This window comes from Dermochelys coriacea, chromosome 23, assembly GCF_009764565.3.
Source record: "Dermochelys coriacea isolate rDerCor1 chromosome 23, rDerCor1.pri.v4, whole genome shotgun sequence".
In the NCBI taxonomy this organism is placed as follows: Eukaryota; Metazoa; Chordata; order Testudines; family Dermochelyidae; genus Dermochelys; species Dermochelys coriacea.
Genome location: NC_050090.1, coordinates 3478070 through 3486714, shown reverse-complemented (window position 1 = coordinate 3486714; position 8645 = coordinate 3478070). Strand labels below are relative to the sequence as shown.

Below are 8645 nucleotides of genomic sequence, written 5' to 3'. Positions count from 1 at the left end.
ACCCAGTGCAAATTAGCGGGTGGAACTCATTGCCACATGCTGCCGAGTGAGGCTCAGATTTCAGCAGGGTGCACAATATATGCAACTAATAAGAATATCCACGGGTACTTTAGACCAGGTAAACATTGCCACAGAACTCCAGATCCTGACACCGTTCTGAATGTTGAACCCCAGAACCTGGGCTAATGTACACCTTACATGCAGCCAGTCGGACTTTGACTCCATGGTAACGTTCCCTTTGTTGCTGCAGCCTTTATCAAGATCAGCACCCCCGTCGTGCCCGATGCTGCCCAGGAACAGCTCCCACCCCAGTGAGCAAACAGTCTAGTGAGACAAAGGATGGGGAAACTGAGGCAGAGAAGAGGCGAATGGCTGGGGGGTCAGCCAGTGGCGCCAGGAATGGAACCCAAGTGTCCTGACATGCCGGCTATGCCTGTGTGTGCAAGGCCCTGCTGTCTCTGCAGCAGGGGCGGGGAGGGCACCCCGCTTGCTGTGAACTGCGTAGGTCCTTCTCCCTCCTCCTCCTCCACAGAGACTCTGCTGGTATCAGTTCCTTGAATTGCCTTTTATGGCTGGCTGGCTGGAGTTGCAAGGGAGGGAGGGCAGGAGAATGGGAAATGCGGGGGGGCGGGTGGGGAGGGAGGATCCTACTCCGCAGTGGGCCAGGAGCGGGGAAGCCCAGGGCTGCCTGCGTCACATCGCTGGGGTGGGTTTGTTTGGGGGAGGGGGTCCTCCTGTAGGTTCGGGGCAGAGAGACACAATGTGTTCTGACACCCCTTTCCCCCCACCCCATCCTCAGCCTCCGCCTCCCCTCCTAAGGTGACCGGACAGCAAGTGCGAAAAATCGGGATGGGGGTGGGGGGTAATAGGGGCCTATATAAGAAAAAGACCCCAAAATCGGGACTGTCCCTATAAAATCGGGACATCTGGTCACCCTACCCCCTCCCCACGTGGGACAGCAGCCCTGAGCTCCCACCAGGGTGTGCCAGAGGGTGAGGCAGCCCAGCGGGTAGGGTGGGGCACAGCCCCCCCCCACAATGCCCTCCATAGCCACCACAGAGCCCCCCACTTCCCTGCACGTGGCGGCTGTGCAGTAACGTCCCCCCACCCCCCACAGTCTCGTGAGTTTCCTACCTGGGACGTCACTCACTGATCTGCAATAGAAAAATAGAAAAACCACCAGTCAGAGCCAAATATAGACACTGTGAAGAGCTGGGCCCGGGGGGGGAGGGAGGGGACGCTGGGCCCTGCAAGGAGGGGATTTCTCTTGGGGTTTTGACACCCCACGGCCTGTCCTCAGTGTGGGTACGGCCCCAGGGGGAAAGAAAGGGGGGGTGCCTAGCATTTCGGGTGCTAGCCAAGACCCGGGTTTTTATAGATTGCAAGGCCAGAGGGGGGCGCGCACACACACACACACACAAACACACAGCTCCGGATAACACAGTTCAGAAAACAGCCTCCAGAAAACCCGTAGGAAAAAACAACCCATCTTGATTTAATAATTGCCGGTGGTGGAAAAGCCACCACAACGCCCGGTCAGTGGTTCATTACCTTCCCCGTTAAAAACAAACACCTTATTTCAGGGCTGAATTTGTCCAGCGACAACTCCCAGCTGTTGGCTTGTGTTAGACTCAGCCCACTTCGGGTGGGGAGGGCTCCCGGGCGCCTAGTCCAGGGGCACCTGCAAGTGACGAGTCCTGAGTTCTCTCCCCAGCTCTGGGAAGCGAGTGGGGACTAGGGAAGGGTGGTGGTTGTCCCGTTATCTGGCTCAGGGAAAGCGCCCTGTTCGGCCAGAGAGACCTTTAGCCTCTTGGTGCCTCAGTTTCCCCATCTGGCCAATGGAGGTAGTGGCCCTGCCCTGCCCCACAAGGTAGTGGGAGGATAAACCGCTTCCAGATTGCGAGGCACCCAGACACCACGGTCCATGGAATTAGCTGGGAGAGGGGAGGTCAGTGACCGTGGCCCATTTGCACCTCTGTTCGAAGACCCCTAACTGAGGATTTTCCCCCTGTGTGTGGCAGGGACCATCGGAGCCAAGCTGAGCCCAGCTAGACGCGTCTCACCCAATGGGGTTCAAACCGACAACCTAGAGGTGCCCCATGGCGCTGAGTAGCATCCAGGGTCAGAGAGGCTGAGGCAATATAGATCAGGAGCAAGGTGGGGGGCTAAAGGCACCCCCAGAAGACTCGGCCTTCTGCTATGCTGCAAAGCAGAGTCCCCTACAGCCAGGCTGGCGTGGGACAAGAGCCCTGAGTCAGAGAGGGTCCCGGGGACGGCTGAGAGCGACCCCGGACCACACACACACCTGGCCTAGCTAGTCTCTATGTTGTTCCACAAGCCCAGCCAGTCTCTGTATCGTCCCACCATGGCCCAGCCAGTCCCTGTATCTCCCCCAGGTCAAAGCTGGTCTCTCTGTATCCCCCTGCCCCAGCCTGTCCCAGCGTCCTGTCCCCTTGAGGCCCTGTCGGTCTCTGTGTTTCCCTGTCCCAGCCAGTCCTTACATCCCGACCCCCGGAGGCCCAGCTGGTCTCCGTACGTCCCCCTGGCCCAGCTGGTCCCTGTATCTCCCCCAGGTCAAAGCTGGTGTGTCCTCCTGGCCCAGCCGATCTCTGTGTTTCCCCTGCCCTAGCCCATCCCAGCGTCCTGTCCCCTGCCCATCCCTGCGTCCCGTCTCCCCCTGGCCCAGCCAGTCCCTCCCCCAGGTCAAAGCTGGTCTGTGTGTGTTCCCCTGGCCCAGCCGGTCCCCGCGTCCCGTCTCCCCCAGGCCCAGCTGGTCCCCGCGTCCCGTCTCCCCCAGGCCCAGCCAGTCCCCATGTGTCCCCCTGCCCCGGCCCAGCCGGTCCCTGCATCGCCTCCCCCTGGCCAGGCCAGGACTGGAGCTGCAGTTTCCCACCGCAGATCATCCTCTAGCAAGGAGCGCTCCCCCCTCGCCCCACTCCCTAGCTGTGCCATGGGGCTGGCATGACAAAGGCCCGGCAGCTCAGCCAGTCTCCTTCTCTTGCCAGGGCAGCTCTCATGCCCCCAAACCCCCACCCCTACTGTCCGTGGACGAGCCCAGGGTCCCTCCCTAGAGGAGGAAAGCGGAAGCCGTCCCCCCCGCTCCCCCACAGCAGCCCTGGCCCTGGCCCAGCCCCGCCAATTGCGCCATCACAGGAACTGAATGTACCGAGCTGCTGCAAAGAGAGCTAGGGGCCACTTCCCCTTTCCATTGCATGGGGAAGCTGGGGAGGCCGCCCCGGGGGGGAGGGGAGGGGGCAGCAGACGTCTCCGCACAGGGGACTTGCACAGGGTCACGTCACTTTCTCCGGCCTGGAAAGAGTCGGCAGGTGGTAAACACGAGCCCCACAGACAGTCAGGGCGCCTGGGTTCCATTGCTGACGCTGGGAGGGGAGTGGGGGCTGGTGGTTAGAGCAGGGGGGCTGGGAGTCAGGACGCCTGGGTTCTGTTCCCAGCTCCGGGAGGGGAGTGGGGTCTAGAGGTTAGCGGGTCGGGGAGCTGGGAGCCAGGAATCCTGGTTTCTATCCCAGCTCTGGGAGGAGAGTGAGGGCTAGTGGTTAGAGCAGGGTGATGGTGGTGGTGCTGGGAGCCAGAACTCCTGGGTTCCATTACCTCCAAAGCTCCCGCACAGTTCAGGCCCAGTTTTCCAAACAATAGTCCCAAGGGGACCCTCCCAGCTGGTCTGTGAAGCTTCCCATCTGACAGCTCAGTGCGTGCCCCATAGCTCACGTCTTTCATGTCCACTTTATGACAGGGCCTCTGCCATTGACACAGCCCGTCTGGCCATATCTGCAGCATGGGCTGAAACAGAGATGCAGGGGTGGGATTGCAAAACCCCAGAAGTCCTGGGTTTCTTTCTGGAGTTTGGGATCAGCCCGTTGCACCAGCGGGCTGGGCCTCAACATGACCGGATGGCTGGTGAGTTTAACTCCTAAGTACGCCCCCAAGTAAAAGTTAAACTCACCGGCCAGGTAAGAAAGTGGCCCAGAATTGCTGGATTTGAGCCTCCACAAACTTGCGGGTGTGTTAGCCGTATCACTTGGGAGCTGAAATTTGCCACTCAAACACGTCCCTAGCAAAGAGCCCCAACAAACTTCAGGGCCTCCTCTGTGCAGCTCATTGCTCCGTCCCACAGGGCTGGACTTTGGGGTGCCGCTTGGGCCCAACCCCCCAGAATTCCTGAGTCTCACCCAGTGCTGGGGGCTGAGGTATCCCTGAGTCACTTCACTTTGGCACCATGGAAAGAGAGAGAGAGAGAGAGAGAGAGAGAGAGAGATCTGGGGCAAGAAGAAACATAACATAAGAATGGCCCTACTGGGTCAGACCAAGGGTCCAGCTATCCCAGTCTCCTGTCTTCCGACAGTGGCCAATGCCAGGTGTCCCAGAGGGAATGAACAGAACAGGGAATCATTTGGGGGGGGGGGGAGATAGCTCAGTGGTTTGAGCATTGGCTTGCTAAACGCAGGGTTGTGAGTTCAATCCTTGAGGGGGCCATTTAGGGATTTGGGGCAAAAATTGGGGATTGGTCCTGCTTTGAGCAGGGGGTTGGACTAGATGACCTCCTGAGGTCCCTTCCAACCCTGATATTCTAAGTGATCCATCCCCAGTCGCTCATTCCCAGCTTCTGGCAAACAGAGCTAGGGACACCATCCCTGCCCATCCTGGCTAATAGCCATTGATGGACCTATCCCCCATGAACTTATCTAGTTGTTTTTTGAACCTTGTTATGGTCTTGGCCTTCACAACATCCTCTGGCAAGGAGTTCCACAGGTTGACTGTGCATTGTGTGAAGAAATACTTCCTTTTATTTGTTTTAAACCTGCTACCTGGGAGTGAGAAAGAAAGAAAGAAAGAAAGAAAGAAAGAAAGAAAGAAAGAAAGAAAGGTGAGTGTGTTTGGAGATTAGATAGATAGATGTGGTGTATGGAGATAGATAGATAGATAGATGTGTTGGGATAGTGGGTGGCTGCAAGACAATAGTGGCACCCTGGTATGAATGTGATGGGAGTGTGTGCAATGCATGAAGCAGGAGGAGAGAGTGTCCCTGTACTTTGATTTCCTTCCCCAAACTTTACTCTCTGACTGTGCGGCCCACATTGCTCTGAGCCAAATTGCCTCGCGGGGCAGATGCCAGGTACTGCCCTGCCCCGTGCTCAGGAACAGGCTGAGAGATTGGGGCTTGTGATAATGGATTAGACGTTCCCTGTTTGCCAGAGAGCCTGGGACGAGAGAAAGAGAGAGAAGACACCTTTATTCCCATAAAAATCACATTAAAAACGATTACAAGTGTTATAAAATTACACTATATACCCCCAAAAGATATGAACCATAAAATAAAGCACAACATGGCTTAAGCGAACATTAAACATGGATCACTAAAGCAGCAGCGTCAACGTTCACCCAAACAATTGTTAACGTCCCAAAAAGTGTCCAGGTTACAAGTCAACTTACAAAAGGGCTAATCGACCAGCAGCTGGGCCACAAATGGGCCTAGCACGTCACGTCACTGTACCCCAAGGCCGGTCTGTTCTGGTGAGATTTCTAAATGGCTAGTTTTGCCTGACCCAGCAAAAAGGGAACCAGGCAGGAAAATGGGCAAATGCGAGCTCTGCATCTCAATGCAAAGGGCTGAAAAGCTGCTGCAATAAACCAAAAAAGGAATCTGGCCTGAGCCATGTAGGTATCGAAAGCTGGCTAGAAAGGGAACCCGCGCAAATACCTCCAGGGGGAGAGAGTGCCTGCAGCGATCAGCTGCTGCGTCCACTGCAAGTCACCGGAGAGCAGCCTTAGGAGGAGGTTTGTACAACATCATCCGAGCTGGGGACAGAGAGTCACCCAGGGGCATCCTCCAGGCTGTATCAGGGCGATCAGAGAGGGTGGCAAACTGCCCCACATGCTGCAGACCTGCTTCTTGATCACGGGGGCAAAAGGAACATTCACCAAACCCTTCCAGGAAACCAGTCTGTCTGGTTGCACAAGGATCTCGTCCAGGCGGGGAGAAGCCAGCTAGTGAAGGGGACAAAGGGATGCCTCCCAGAAGAACCACCCCCACAAAAACTGCCTGCAAATACTCAGCAGCCCACTGAACTAGAACGGTGGCAAATCCAGACGCTGTAATCAACCCGGGGCCAGCAAAAACGGGTGAACGTCAAAGCTCATCCCCCCAACACAATGGACGAGAGGGAAGGCAAGGGCTTCCAGACCAGTGGGGAGGAGAACACAGCAACTGCTGATCAGACCTGGGGCCGGAGGCCGTCACCCTGCAGACGAAATCAGTGAGCCCCTGGTGCCCCCACCCTCGTCTCATGGCAGGAACAGCACCGCAGGGTGCAACCAGCAGTAACTATTTTTTTAAAAATGGTTAATATCCTTCTGAATCCGGTGCAAAAGGCCCAGGAGAGGGTCCAGCCTCACTCGCCAGTGCCCCAACTCTGAGGTCACAAGATGGTTAGCAATCCCAGACCTGTCCCTGAAAGGAGAATCCGGGCAGGAGGTAGCACCAGTTCTGCAGGCCACCTTGCATAGGGTGGCCAACCCTCCGGGATTGTTCAGGCATTTCCAGGAATTCAAAATTAATCTTCAGTCACAGATTATATCCTGCGCTGAAACCTCCAGGAATATGTCCAGCCAAAACTCGTGACCCCATCCAGCACAGAAAAGCCGCAGAGACGGCTTCTGAAAGGGGCAGGAATGGCTCCAAATGAAGACCATACAGCATCCCAGACAGAAGACCCCTCTGACCAATGCCTCTGCGAACTGGCTAAGACCCCGGTTAATCTTGAATCATTCAAATCATTATGGTCCAATAAAGAAATCTAGGGCAAGAACGCTGGCCCGGTCCCGAAAGCTTCTAACGTCTGCAAAAGACGACGACGGGTCACAGGCCTTCTCCTGGCCCTCTGAAGCAAGTCCCACCTCCAGATGACAACGTTTGATTAAGACACCACTAATTAAAAACAAATGTTTAGATGGGCGGCGGTTAGCAATGACATGTGTCAGATCGGGATGCGTCAAAGCATTCAGCCGGCGGAGGCCCTGGGCAAAACCTTATCATCAGAACAGCGGAGAGAGAGAGAAATCTCCATCTCCATGCTGTAGATCACAGAGATTCCCCCTTTTTGTACGGCAGGGTGGCCGCTGCCCTGAGGAAAACAGAGAGCAGCTCTTTCTCCTGGAGACAGCACGGCTAGAAAAAAATGAGGACGGATAAGATGCCAAAGGCTTGTAGATTTCAGTACCTGGGGCCTGGCCTGTAGAAGACTGCTGGACTGCATCAGAGAGCTTCTGCCATGCCAGCGGGGCATCTCAGCACTGCTGTTCCTCACCAGTCAGACAGGTGCAGCTCCCCCCGTGCCAGCGCATCCCAGTCTGCAGGGACAGAGCGCTGTACAAGGGAACCGCTGCTTTCTGGATCTCAGCCGGCTCAGCTGCCAGCCAGAGGCAAAAAAATAAAATCTGCCGACGGGTCGTAGGCTTTGTCTCCAACCCGAAAAAGAACCTTGTGGGAGCGTCGGTTTCACGCAGTGGAGAAAACCAGGCCAGGGCTCCTGGCACCATCTCTTCCAACAAGCACTTCCGGAGCTGGGACTTCTCCAGGAAGGTCTGGGGAATCTGCGCTGGGTTTCCCACATCAGAGTCGCCACGAAGGCCTAAGATCTCTCGTTCTAGGGCCTGATGGCAGCCTCGGTATGCGAATTTGGACCCCACCGACATCCCACCACAGTCTCAGGGACTTGTACAGCCACATGCGCTGCCACAGACACCCCCCAAACACGTCCTGTAACAGTTTGGTATGAAAGCACCCGTGGGATGCACCGGCAGGGAGAGGGAGAGACACCGGCAGAGCCCGGACGATGCTCAGACAAACAAGTGGGAGACACGGAAGAGCGAACAAACACATCCACACTGGCCTTGTGGTATAAAAGTGGTCCAGTCTAGCCCCTGAGACCTGGCTGGGGGTAGCCTTCACCTTCCAAACAGCTACTAGCCCAAAGGTCTGCAGGAGACAGTACAGTTCCCTGGCTGATGGCTGGCGTGGTTCCTGTCTAAAAACATAATCTACCGTTTTAGAGTAGCAGCCGTGTTAGTCTGTATCCACAAAAAGAAAAAGAGGACTTGTGGCATCTTAGAGACTAACAAATTTATTTGAGCATAAGCTTTCGTGAGCTACAGCTCACTTCATCGGATGCATTCAGTGAAATGAGCTGTAGCTCACGAAAGCTTATGCTCAGATAAATTTGTTAGTTTCTAAGGTGCCACAAGTCCTCCTTTTCATAATCTACAGTGCGATTGAAATCTCTTCCCAGGGCAATAATAGTATCCAGGTCATAGCCCAGAATGGCTTGGGCAAGTGTCTGCAGAAAAGGAGCCACTTCCTTGGCCCAGAGCAGGGGCAGGTACAGTGAAAAGACTGAAAACGACCACGCCCATACACATCTCTACCCAGAGGAGCTGGCCCCGTGCCATCTCCTGCACAGAGAGGATCCGTGCCCGTGCACCCCAGGAAAAGAGAACGGCTTCCCCAGTCGACATCGGAGCCATGACCCAAGACAGGATACTCTTCCCGTGCCTTCAGCCAGCCCCCTAACTTAGCAGGGTCTGAGCACCTCTCTTGCAGAAGGACGAGATCAGCCCCTCCTGGGTGGAGA

At 55.9% G+C, this 8645-nt stretch overlaps 1 long non-coding RNA gene across 1 annotated transcript; it reads right to left on the bottom strand.

The window, feature by feature from the left end:
- On the bottom strand, positions 1-1993 carry LOC122457285. Its single transcript, XR_006276755.1, has 3 exons — positions 1574-1993; positions 1135-1154; positions 1-324 (listed from the first exon to the last, which is right to left on the bottom strand). It is a non-coding gene; the product is annotated as an uncharacterized LOC122457285 (long non-coding RNA).
- Positions 1994-8645: the final 6652 nt, after the last annotated feature.